Raw genomic sequence first — 13,288 nt, forward strand, 5'->3', positions numbered from 1 at the left:
CTATGACTGGGGCTCTTGAGCACTATGATAATACAAATAATAAGCGGATGTATTAATGGAGTAGAGCTCAGAGGGTGGATTGATGGCAATGGGGTCTGACGGGCAGAGTAAGAGTTAAGGTGCTGGAGTATTCACTGGCTATGCAAAACCAAAAACAATAGACTGCAGAGACTGGATTCGAGAAACTGTTACGCAGGGTTCTTTCAACCCAAAGCTCTTGGTTACTTCTACTCTATGTGAGGTTGTGTTACTAAATAAATCATGGGAGACACAGCTGGCACAAACAGGCCGGCACAAACAGGACAACGCAAGAGTGCTTTCACTTAAAGCTAAACTTTACGTAGTGTCAAGCACTTACACACATCCACAACAGATTAGTGAAACACCCCCAACCCTTGATTATTACCAGAGCTGAGTGTGGCTTTCGAGTGAAACAGCGGCAGGCTTCCGGTGGCCAAATCTTCAGTCTGCTGGAGGGAACCGCAAGATGTATCCAGATGGAGAGTTCAAAAAGAGTCTAAAAGAGTCCCAGAACGAGTCCAACTATCTCAAGCTTTTCCCTCTTATTTATACAATAGTAATAGAATGACATGTCCCTTAAAGAAACCTTGTTAAGTAAGCAGTTTCAATGATCAAGCAAGAAGTTCCTGCTGATGTAATTGTCCCTTTATGCTGACTTGATAACACCACCTCCCCGAGTGGTGCAGAGCCAAGGTCGATGTAAACAGGTCAACACCATGCAAGTGTAGACACAGTGTAACTTATGTCAGTCATTACTGGCCTCCAGCAGCTGTCCCAGAATGCTCCACACAGGCCGCTCCCATCTCCTCCACTTCTAAAAGTTTATGGTCATGCCTCATCTTTCCCCTGAACTCCACCTTTGGAGTACTTCCATGAATCAGAATAAGACACTCCCCCTGGAATTCTTACACCTTTCATCTAATGAAGTTCAATTAAGTGATCTTTTATAAAGATAAGCGTTTTTCCCCCCAACTCAGCAAATAATTCTGGAAAAATACAGTAGACACAATAAATCTATAACTGACATTGCTGACTTTCAAATTAGCAAACTTGAAATATCCAGATGTCTAGACAGATTGTCACTTTCAGAGACTGAAAAAAAGATGTTCTGATCCTGAATTTGGTGAAAGGCTGAAGAAGAAAATTATTCACTATCTTCTAAAATTTCTGATTTTAAATCTATGAAAATTTTCAACAAAATAAAAAAATATATTTTTAAAATAATGCTTATTTTGGCCATTTCTTTTTCCCTTACAGAAAAAGCCCTACTGAGCAATGGTAAGTCTACTTTGATATCGGAGTGGTGAAATAGCCTTCCTGAATTTACAGTTCAAAGGTCCAAATGTACTCCACTTTTTAGTATTAATTTTGTTTAACTCCCGCCTGAAGTCTGAAATGTAAGTCTATTTGTGTATACACCTATGCTGTTTGTGTCTACATGTCCCACCCAAGTCAGGAGCACGTTGTGATAGTACTGTAAAGTTATTCTAGGAGTTCTTCTTTCTGCCTTACTCCATACACTAATGGGCACTATATCTATCAGAGCTAGCTCAGTAGTTCTGACTGAATTTGGGGACAAAGCCTTGTGAAAGGGGACATAACCTTCTGTGCTCAGTTCTACCAGGGTTAGGGTTAGTTTTCGTCTGTCTTTAGGCTTAAGTACCAGACCTGCAGCTTTTCCAATTACAAGAGGCTGTTCAGCTCAACCACATAGAGCAGCCTAGTGCTTATTGCAGTCCTGATAGTTCTCCCCTCCCCTGGTAATTACCCATTAGGCACCCACCCACATTACTCTTATTAGCCTCTATTTCTGTAACCACTCATCACATCCTCATCTATCCTAGGCTTTCATTCCCCCAGTGCATGCACAGTTACAGATTCTCTGGAGTCAAACCAAATTACTGGGATTCTCTGGAGAAGGGAGATCTCTTTCCTTCCTCTATGGGTTGGCAGATGGAGGAGACCAATTGGTGATCTGAGTGAGGTGGCCACAAGAGCAGAGAAAAGAAGGAAAGATGAGGGAGGTGTATGGGTAGCTAGCTAGTGGCCATTTGCACATGTGCTGGGCCTGCATCTTAAATGATGACAGTACATCTTGATGTATGGCAATTTAGACAGCAGACTAGTATGTTTAGTAGGGGAAGCAAAAGTGGATGGGAACCTTGGAAGGCCAAATCACACTTCGAATTGCAGGTAGCAAGAGATGTTAAGAGTAACAAGAAGGGTTTCTTCAAGTATGTTAGCAACAAGAAGAAAGTCAAGGAAAGTGTGGGCCCCTTACTGAATGAGGGAGGCAACCTAGTGACAGAGGATGTGGAAAAAGCTAATGTACTCAATGATTGTTTTGTCTCTGTCTTCACAAACAAGGTCAGCTCCCAGACTGCTGTACTGGGCAGCACAGTATGGGGAGAAGGTGACCAGCCCTCTGTGGAGAAAGAATTGGTTCGGGACTATTTAGATAAACTGGATGAGCACAAGTCCATGGGGCCGGATGCGCTGCATCCGAGGGTGCTAAAGGAGTTGGCGGATGTGATTGCAGAGCCATTGGAAATTATTTTTGAAAACTCATGGCGAACGGGAGAGGTCCCGGATGACTGGAAAAAGGCTACTGTAGTGCCCATCTTTAAAAAAGGGAAGAAGGAGGATCCGGGGAACTACAGGGCACTCAGCCTCATAGAATTATAGAATATCAGGGTTGGAAGGGACCTCAGGAGGTCATCTAGTCAAACCCCCTGCTCAAAGCAGGACCAATTCCCAACTAAATCATCCCAGCCAGGGCTTTGGTCCTGAAACCTCAATAAGGATTCTTTAAAATACAGCCAGCTCTCCTGGACTCCTTTGCCACTCATGTTATTCTCCCAGGGGATCCCGCCCATCAGCTCCCCGAGGGAGTCAAAGTCTGCTTTTCTGAAGTCCAGGGTCCGTATTCTGCTGCTCTCCTTTCTTCCTTGCAGCTGTGCAAGAATATGATCCAAACCCTAAATCCTTTTGGTGAGGAGTGGGAACTTTTACTTAGGGGGAGGGGATGGAGATTTTGCAGGTATGAAAGGAGTCAGCAAGGGTGAATTGAAGTGACAAGGATTGCCGCTCTTGTGCCTGGAAGAGGAGAAAAGCAAAATCTACTACCTTTCTCCTTCCCCAGACAGAAATATTTAATTATTTTTACAAAGTGGTGCAGCTCTAAGAGAAGAGATTGATCACATAGCCAGGGGGGTGAGGAGATCTCCCTGGTAAATGGGTGACCCACATTCAGGTCCTTGCTCTTCATTAGGCAGAACAGGGACTTAAATTGGGTTTTGCACACCATTGTGGAGCACACCCCACACACCCCTGCACTGTTAGTTATTTTAAGTTTGGGCCTACTTTGGTTTTTACCAGAAATTTCACTTTAGATCTCAGAAAACTTTCTGACAAAATACGTATTTGTGAAATATTTCAGTTTTGAAATAATGGGATTTTCAGACAGAAACAAGCTGAATTGAAAATGTTTCCTTCAGTTCAAATTTCAGATGCCTTGGGGACAGAGGATGGATGGAGTGCTTCTGTGGGTTCCTAGGGGCTTTACAGGAGGGGCTGCATTAGGGGGATTAGGAAGCGTGACAATAAATTTAGAGGAGAGGTGCCAGGATTGAGGTTTGTAGTGGTGATGGTGAAAATGTATACACTGTGAGCATGTGGAAAGTTTATTGATTAGAGACAGAAAATGGATTGATGGGATTCATATGTTAGGATGGACTGATGTCAGTGAAGGGAGTGGGCTGAGGATGCAATAGAAATGATGGCAGAAGGTAGATTGTGGAATTGTACAACTGTTTTGTGGAGGCAGTTAAGTTACTCAGAGGCCTGAGGAGAAACTGATTAGGTTAGTGAATTGTTGAGAGGCTGACAAATTCATTTGTGGAAGTGGAGGGAAAATATGAATTATTGGCACACACTTGATTTAAGAGGCTTCGAGGTATATGTGCAAATAATATGCTAAGAGGCTGATGCACAGGATAGACTCATAGAAATGTAGAGCTGGAAGGGGTCTCAAGAGATCATCTAGTCTAGACACCTGTCAGGAATGGTCTAAGTTTACCTGGTCCTGCCTCAGCACCGGGGTCTGGACTAAACAAACTTTGTCTGGGGCTGAAGAGGACCAGTTGGTGAGACACAGACACCAAGGAGCTGAACTTGTGGTCATGGGGGAGGAGGAGAGAAGAAAAGCTGAGACAGGCATATGGTCAGCCAGCTAGTGGCTGTTTGCACATGTGCTGTGCTTTCATGGCATCAGATGGAGGTAGTGTAGTGCCCCTTGGAATATGGGGAGTGTCAGCATCCTATTATGTCTCTACCCAAACTGACCTGGAGAAACAGGCCTGTGACATCCCTGCCTTTGAACTATGTATTCTGTACAGTGGGTGGTAACTTACTATGATGTTTAAATGCAAAGTGGCTATGTGTTCCTATTTTGTCTTAAAAGACGCCATGCCCATAGGTGATCTTCAGGAAAAAAAAAAGTTTGTGAACCACTTCACTCACACAGAAGCAGGTTTTGTGCTGAAACTAAAAATAACAGGGTGGACAGAGTGGCAAAGGCATCAGTTCGGGCTAGTACTGAAGTATGATACCACCTGACCCTCTGGGCATATGGCCCAAGCCACTGCCTGCGCTGCTGTGGCCACCTTGCTGTTTTTAGGTACTAGCTCAAACAAAGCTGACACATGAACCTAATCTGGGACTCACACCTTACAGCTGTTATGCGGAAATACCCTGCATGTCAAAAAGGAAGTGAAGCCAAGCGGGGAATCTATCCATTACATTAAATTGGGATGCTACAGTGCATATTGAAAGACTTGTATTATTCTGAATTAAATTTTACTTCTATGTTTTTCAGACAAGCTTAAGAAAGAAAATGGTAGGTTTACTCTGATTTTGGAGTTTATATTTATTCACACTGAGACAAATTACTTGTAGATTGTGGGTGTCACTATAGGTTGTTCAACAGACTGAGGGTTCAAGTCATTGCCCATAAGATATCTGTGGTGAAGGGTGACTGTGAGAGGGACATATGTAAACAGGAATCAGTGGGGTGAGGGTTGGGTTTCCAGTTCTGTGAGAACACAGGGCCTTGATTTTATCTAGTTATGGAATGCAAGATTCTGACCTGTGACTGAATCTGGGTGATGTGTCAGGTATGGTGTGTAAGAAAGAAGATAAATGAGAAGACTGGCAGCTGGTGATTGGCGAGGGACAGCTCCTTCAGTGAGGTAAGGTAAAACCTGTACACTCAATTTCTAATTGAAATTACACTGTTCTTTTGCAGACAAATTCCGGAATGAACTTGGTAAGTTCACTTTGATTTCTCACCTGCTACTGTCCTTCAGAAGAACGTTCTTAAGTGAAAAGAGATATTTCTTCATTTTATTGCCTTTCTTCAATCCAAGGAGAGTTCATTAGCCAGCAGAATTCTTTTTAACTCCATAAGAGAACTGTAATGACTTTCTCCCACAAAAAGTTGGTTGGTTACCCTAGAATATTTGTACTTCTTTTCTTTCATCATTAATGCCTTGCCTCCTCTTCTCTTCATTTTATCTTTGAGAGTATACAGGAGCCTAGCATAAGTTTTCTATAATATTTATTTTTTCATGAAGTAATTTATTTTCAGGATATGCTGTGTATTATTAATTAGGAAAATCATTTTGAGAAGATGATAATTATATCTGTTTTAAATGTTGCACACTACTGTTTTAGTAACTCTTTTAATTAAAAAAAATGCTTGTTTTGGATGCTCAACCACACAGCAGCTTGTTCATGCTGCTCTGACTATGCAAACTTCACAAATGACAACCAAAAAATAATAATAAATAGTAATAATAATAATAAAAAAATGGATCTGAGCAATATGGCATTCCCTTTGGACTGGGAAACTTTGTATGTGTACAGCTATTATACATGCTCCTATATCCTCCTCCTTCTGGCCCAGTGCAAGAGGTGTGGCCAGGAAAAAGGGAGCATGGCAACCCTACTACCTGCCTTGTGCAATATCCAGAGAAAGAAAGAGGGCGGGGGGGGGGGGAGAGAAAACCTGTATAATAGGAAAATATATTTTATTTCTTGAACTTTGTCTTCTGCCTCCCTCAGCTCAGAAATGTCTTTTACTCCCTAGGGATCCGATTTTTTTTTTTTGGTTATACTTGCCATTGATATTGCATCTCCAGTGTCACAGAGTTTGGGTATGATTTTCAAAGCTACTGAGCACACACAGCTCCAAATTAAATCAACAGAATGTACAATTGCCCTGGACTCAAGAGGTCTCTAATTACACGCTGAAAACCAGTGGCTGCTATTGAAAGTTTAAGTCCAAGATGTGCAGTTGCAGAAGGGAGCTCAGCTTAGACTCTCTGAATATACCTTCTCATTTTACTTAGTGGTCATAATTCTGTTTTTTTTCCCCAAAAGAACATATTTTACTTTTTTCTCACATTTCAATTTTTTCTTCATCCTTCCTCTTCAATCTTTTTATCTATGTGGCATGTTCTCTCTCTCTCTCTCTCTCTCTGTCTCTCTCTCTCTCTCCTGGTCTCTGTTTTAGTCCTTTTATTTCTCATCCTATGAGATTACATAATTATGAATGAAGCACAAAAATCTAGGTAATGTCTGTTTTCAAAACAAGACACGATATCTATCTCCCTCCCAACCAGGTCAGATCCTTGATGTACTTTGTCCTGTCTCATATTTCAAACACTTCTGTTTGATTTCTCAGCTGCTACTGTCCTTAAGAAGAATGTTTTTAATTGAAAACAGATATTTATTTTCATTTCCTTGCCTTCCATCAATGCAAGAACATTCATTAGCCTGCCCATTCCTTTATAACCCCCTAAGCTTTTTATGCTTATCTAAGGGAGAGTTCAGCCAATTTTGTGAATCCTTAAATGTTGATTTTCTTTTCCAAAAATACCAAAGAAAAATGTATTAGTATGTAGGGAATTGTCTGGGAGTTTCAAAGGGAAAAAAATAAAATGCAAGAAAATAAAATATAAATAAAAAGCGGGGCTAGTCACTTTCAGCTGAATTTTGAAGCATGGCTGCTGTGATTCTAATATTTGTTCTTGTCCCATAGATAATCTCCAGGAGAAAATGAGTAAGTTGATGTTGGTTTGTGAACAATTTCACTCATAGACAAGCAGGTTCTATGCTGAGACTAGGAATCATCGATGTATTCATCTCACTGTCCTCAAAAAAAAAAAAAAAGGCCTTGATTTGGATGCCTTTCTCTCTCCCTAAACTGGCGGAAGAAAACCTCACACAACCTAGGATGAGAATGCACGTATCTAGTTATTTTTCTTACTTATGCTAGTGCACTACAGATAGCATTGTGGACACAGTAGCAGAGTCAGAGGCTCAGGCTAGCCACCCAAGTAGAATGGTGAGCAACCTCCTTGGTACATGTCTATGTAGATATACACAAAGGAAGTACAGCAGTGCATGGAATTTGTACATTACTTTACATTTGGATACTACAGCACATATTTAAAGGATTGTAATTTTTTTTTCAAATGAATTTTAATTTTATGTTTTTCAGAAGAGCTTCAGAAAGAGAATGGTAGGCTTGCTTCAATTTTTGGAATTATTGTGAATCAGACTGAGCACAATTTATTCATATTTTCTTAGAATCACTAGAGGTACTTGAACAAACTGAGGTTTCAAACCATTGTCAGTAAGGTAGCTGTGGTAATCTATGGTGGGAGAAGGACATTTGTAAACAGGAGTCAGTGGGGTGAGAACTAGGTCTTCAGTTGTGTGAGAACACAGCGCCTTCATTTTATTTAGTTGTGGAGTGCAAGATTCGGAGCTGTGACTGAGTCTGAATGATGTGTTAAGTGTGGTGTGTAAGAAAGACAATGAATGAGAAGACTGGCAGTTGCTGACTGGGGAGGTTCTTTTTGATTTCTCAGCTGCTACTAGCCTTCAGAAGATTGTTTTTAAGTGAAAAGTGAAAAGAGATATTGATTGATTACCCTAGAATATTCATCTAAAATGAAAGACTGATTTAAGAATCACTGTACAGTATAGACATTCAATAATATCATGACTCCGCTTCTGTTAACTTTATCTTTGTGTGTGTGCAGGAGGCTAGCATAAGTTTTCTATGGTGTTTATTTTTTCATCATGTAATTTTTTATGATATGTTAGTAATTGGGAAAATCATTTTGAGAAGATGAAAATTATATTACTTTTACCTGTTGTGTAGCACTGTGGAATAGTAGCGCTTTGAATTAAAAAAAAGTTTTCTTTCAGATTCTCAGCCACATTGCAGCATCTTCATGGTGCTTTGACTACACAAACCTCTCCAGAAACAATGGACCAGAGCGCTAGGGGATTCCTCTTGCACTGGGGAATCTTTGTAGCATGTACAGCTATTATTTCGCCCTCCCTCTGGCCCAGTGTAAATGGTGTGGCAGGAAAAAGGGGGCATAGCTCAGCATCCACATTATCTGCAATAGCCAGGGATCTGTTGTTACCACAACAGTTTAGAGCATCCTTCAAGCTGCTCTGTTCTGCACAGTGTGAACATCTCACTGCAGAGCCAGCTCAGAACTGGAAGGTAGGATGCAAATAGAACCTTTCATCACTTCTCCTCCCCACCTCACACTGAGCTTCTTTGAGTGTTCATTAGCCACAGCTCTGGACCTCTCTTATAGCTTTCATCCCAGTGATTAGGGCAGAAAGTGAGAAGTAAGTCTCCCACATCCTGGATGAGTGCCATAACAACTTGGATAATGGTTAAAAGAGAGGTTCTCCTCTTCCCCAGAAATTTTGTGTGGCATTGGGCACACAATGCTGCTTTTCATGTAAGATATGGCTTAGGCACCTGACTCCAGGAGACAGTTCATGGCTGAGAATCCCAAGTGGAGATAGGCACCTTCCTCCAGCCCAGACTGAGGTGATGAACTCTCTGAAGGGGCAGGGCTTAGCCTCTCCCATTGGCTAAATTAGGTGTCATCCTGTCCAGTGTGCTGCCTTTTGTAGAGCCCATTTTTTTTAAAGCACCTATCTCTCCACCATGTCAGATAGCATCATTGTTGGAGAATTGAGGTGCATGCAAGAAACAATGATCACATTTAATCAGCTGTGCCTTTATTAAAAGTCTTCTCACATAGAATACCCCAGTTACTATAACTGTTGCATAAATTTCAATGGGTAGAAAAAAAACAAAGTGTCCAACACCAGTATTTTCAATTCTTTCATACTCAGGCTACGTCTTCACTACCCGCCGTATCGGCGGGTAGCGATCGATTTTTCAGGGATCGATATATCGCGTCTCATCTAGACGCGATATATCGATCCCCGAACGCGCTCCTATCGACTCCATAACTCCACCACCGCGAACGGCGGTGGCGGAGTCGACATGGAGAGCCCCGGACATCGATCCCGTGCCATGAGGATGGGTAAGTGATCGATATAAGATTCTTCGACTTCAGCTACGTTATTCACGTAGCTGAAGTTGCGTATCTTATATCGATTTCCCCCCTTAGTGTAGACCAGCCCTCACATATCCACATGGAATTATGAAGGAGACTGGAGGTGTCGGGCTCTTGTTGAGGATCAAGAGATGATGACCTCCAGGAAGTGATGACCTCCAGCCATCTGTCAGGCCCATTTATAATAAGTTTTGCACATATCCACCAAAGCTCATTAATATGCATGTCCATCTTTGAGAGCACCCGGTAATAACGGGGGACTCTTAATCTCATAGGCAACTTGGATAATTCTTTAATTTATTCACATTCACATCACCTTATCACCATAGTAGCATGCAATCTACTTCTTAAGGAAGTCTCTAACATTTCACCCTGGTTACCAACAGTCATCTTATAGTTTCTACCTCTTATATACATTATTATCCAGACTCAATTACTTTTCAAAACAGCAACATAGAAACATAGACACAAGCTGAGCAGATTTATTATTAAGTTAGCACGAGTAAGTTAGCTTTATAATATGGACAATTTATCTAAATCCTAACACCTAATTTGGCTAAGCTAAGTATTTTACAAACTTAAGCCTGTAGGTTTCTTGCATTTCAGTTTAAACCTTAAGCTGTTTTTTTACCCATAACCTACCAGATATTAGTTTCTTATATCCAGCTCTTATAATAGATTAATTTATTAATTACAATCTACACCATGCCTGGGCACCTAAATCAGGCCTTGCAAATGTCATTGGGTGGCTAGAAGCCTAACAGTTAGATGTTGACATGCTGAGTATTTCAACACTCAAGTCCCTTTTTGGCTTTGATCCCTAACCCCTGTCACATTTGGGAGGTACTGCCACTGCCACACTCCCAAAGTAAATAATAGTAGTGGGGTCTGAATTGCTGTTAACAGAGTCTGCGGTGGTCTGAAACAGTGTGTAAGGATGAGGGGGAAGTGTGAGGGAGTTTAATCAATGTAAGAGAAAAAGCTGAAATCATACTACCCAAAAATGAGCAGGTTACATGATGAGATGAGGCATTGGCTTGAGGTCAAGACAGACAAAGCAGTTCTTAGGCAGACCAACACCCTGCTCAGGTTCTAATCACAGGAGTTCAGAGGAGCCCACATGTAGGTAAGACAGGTGTAGTATACCTGTGTGTGCATTCTAAGCACATGTTTGTGCATATTAATATCAACATTTCTTCCTTCTGAACAATTAAATAGCCATTTAATGCTTTCTCAGTCTGGAACATCCCATTGCCAGAAGCAGGAAAATCTTTAGTATGGGCCTCTTTTAATTCAATGTCTGTTATTTCTTACTTGATTTCAGAATGGAGAAGAGCTCGCAACAAAAAAGGTAACAGAAAACATTTCTTCCAGGATGAAGAAATCATTGTGTTAATACAGCAACCAAACGAGAAACATAACAGAAAATGCTGCTATCCTGAAAGCAAATCCTGAGAGCCATGCTCAGTTTTTACACAGTGTTTACTTGGGGAAAAATATCACATTTATGTAAGGACCTGATGCTGACTTCATATCAATATCACACCAGTGTAATTTCATGGATTTATGTGGAGTCACTTCCTATTTTCACTGATGTGAGGTCAGAATCTGCCCAAAATGTTTTATCTGTTTTATCTGAGGAAACACTAAGTCAGGGCCTCAGGATTTGGAGCAGAGTAAAAGCACAGACGAGGTGGCAGCAGTAATGGTGATTGCAGTGGTTGTAGTAATAAGAGTAATGATGACAGGTTATGATTCTGGGTAGTTGTGGCAAAGAATAAAATGGGTGAGATTGTGATGGCATTTGGTATTGATGAAAACAGTGGTGAAAAGTTAGCTCTGGGAGAGGTGGTGTTGGTTTGAGATTGATGCTGATTATGGTGATAGGAAAAATGAATATGGTACTGAGTAATGATCATTAAGGGGATGATGAACGACAGCTGTAATTATGGTGATTTATGACTGTGGTGACAGTAATTTGCATTTTGTTGCAGTTTTCTTCTGTTATCTCAAAGCTCTTTGCAAATGTCAGTCCAGCTGGATCTCTCGCTCAGTGTAGATGGTATTATATACAGTTCACAGAGACTGCTTATGATATTCAAACAAGCTCACTTGAGTCAGTGTCAAAGAAGGGAATAGAACTCGGGAGAAAATAATAAAGACAATAGGGAAATCCAGTGATCTAATATAATCGGTGCAATAATTTTCTTCTCTGCCATCTGCTTGGGTGTTTAGAGATTAACATTTTTACAAGGCCCCAGTTCATCAGGGTATGTAAGCAAAGGCTAAACTTTAAGCATATATAAGGGTGGCACCTCCTCATCTGAGCACAACTACTGGTGTATAGCCATGTCAGTCCCCAGATATCAGAGGGACAAGCTGGGTAAGGTGATCTTTTATTGGACCAACTTCTATTAGTGAAAAGAAGAGCTCTGTGTGTCTTGAAAGCTTGTCTTTCTCACCTAGAGAAGTTGGTCCAATAAAAGATATTGCCTTACACACCTTGTCTCTCTCACATCTATTGGATCAGGCCCCAAAGGCAGGGTATTCAGGGAGTGACCTACTTCGTCAATCCTGATAGGACTCGGGCATGAGTTAGGTGCAAAATTGCTTGGCAATGCCAGGACTCAGGTGGCTGAGTGCACACCCAGTTGCCAAAGTTTAGGAACCATGGGAACTTTAATGGTGGAAATCTAGGTGCTTAGGAAATTTATGTGCCTGCAGGGTTTGGCAGCAGCTGGGCAAGGGTTTTGTGAATGCCAGTGTCACCTAAATGCTGGATATATATGGCTATATCCGCCTTGTGAATGCCACTCAAATAATTCAATTCACTTTCAGTTTCATGTGAATCTCAAGCAACTCTCATATATTTGAAATATTTCAGTACAACAAAAAACATTGTCAAGCAGGCTTCAATCAGGCAAAATTCCCACCTAACAAAGTAGTGCAGGATGGGGTCTACCCTGCAAACTTCTCATAACCCAGCTCAGACTGACATTAGACCAGTGCTTTGGAAAACCCAGTATCTCTTTGCAGATGACATCACTCTTGATGCAGGAACAGCCCACCCCAACCTCTGCATTGCTGGAGATAAGAAGAGTTTGAAATATGAAGCCCAGCCTCAGAAAGTTCCACCACATCCAGAGAGGTTCGATTCGACTGTCTGTGTGTTGGGCTCTGAAGGATTCTCCTCTGGAAAGCACTATTGGGAAGTGGATGTTGGGAGCAGCACTTACTGGGAGCTGGGGGTGGCCAGAAAATCCATAGAGAGAAAAGGGAAACTTTCTTTGTCCCCTAAACAGGGATTCTGGGCTCTGAGTCTGAATGGGGGAGATTATTGGGCAAAAACAGATCCATGGACCCGGATCATGGTGCAGAAAAAGCCCAAGAAAATTGGAGTTTACCTTGGTTACCAAGATAGGCAGGTGACCTTTTTCAGTGTAACTGACATGTCTGTGTTGTTCACATTTAATGACTGTTCATTCTCAGGAGAGGTTTATCCATTCTTTAAAAATTCCCACAAAGGGACAACAATGAGAATTTCTTCAATTAAAGAAGAGGAATAAATTTAAAATGGCTGTGAGGCTCTGTGTTGTTGACTAAACTAAGCCAAAGCTCCTTGATGTGTCATGGCACTGTTGACCAAACTCAACCAAAGTAACAGAATGCTTTTCAGCCAAAAGAAAGGTGATCTGAAAAACCGTTGGCTATGAAATTATAGTTACATACATTGCTAATGCTGCAGGGGTGGTGGCTCCCCATATAAGGAATGGGACTGCACCGGAATCTGTAAAACTGAGCTC

General features: G+C 41.4%; 1 long non-coding RNA gene across 1 annotated transcript; it reads left to right on the top strand.

Annotated features, from left to right (window-relative positions):
* The first annotated feature begins 2,969 nt into the window (after positions 1-2,969).
* Positions 2,970-7,606, top strand: LOC120388910. Its single transcript, XR_005590668.1, has 5 exons — positions 2,970-3,012; positions 4,898-4,918; positions 5,327-5,347; positions 7,124-7,144; positions 7,586-7,606. It is a non-coding gene; the product is annotated as an uncharacterized LOC120388910 (long non-coding RNA).
* Positions 7,607-13,288: the final 5,682 nt, after the last annotated feature.

Source organism: Mauremys reevesii, linkage group 22, assembly GCF_016161935.1.
Source record: "Mauremys reevesii isolate NIE-2019 linkage group 22, ASM1616193v1, whole genome shotgun sequence".
Lineage (NCBI taxonomy): Eukaryota > Metazoa > Chordata > Testudines > Geoemydidae > Mauremys > Mauremys reevesii.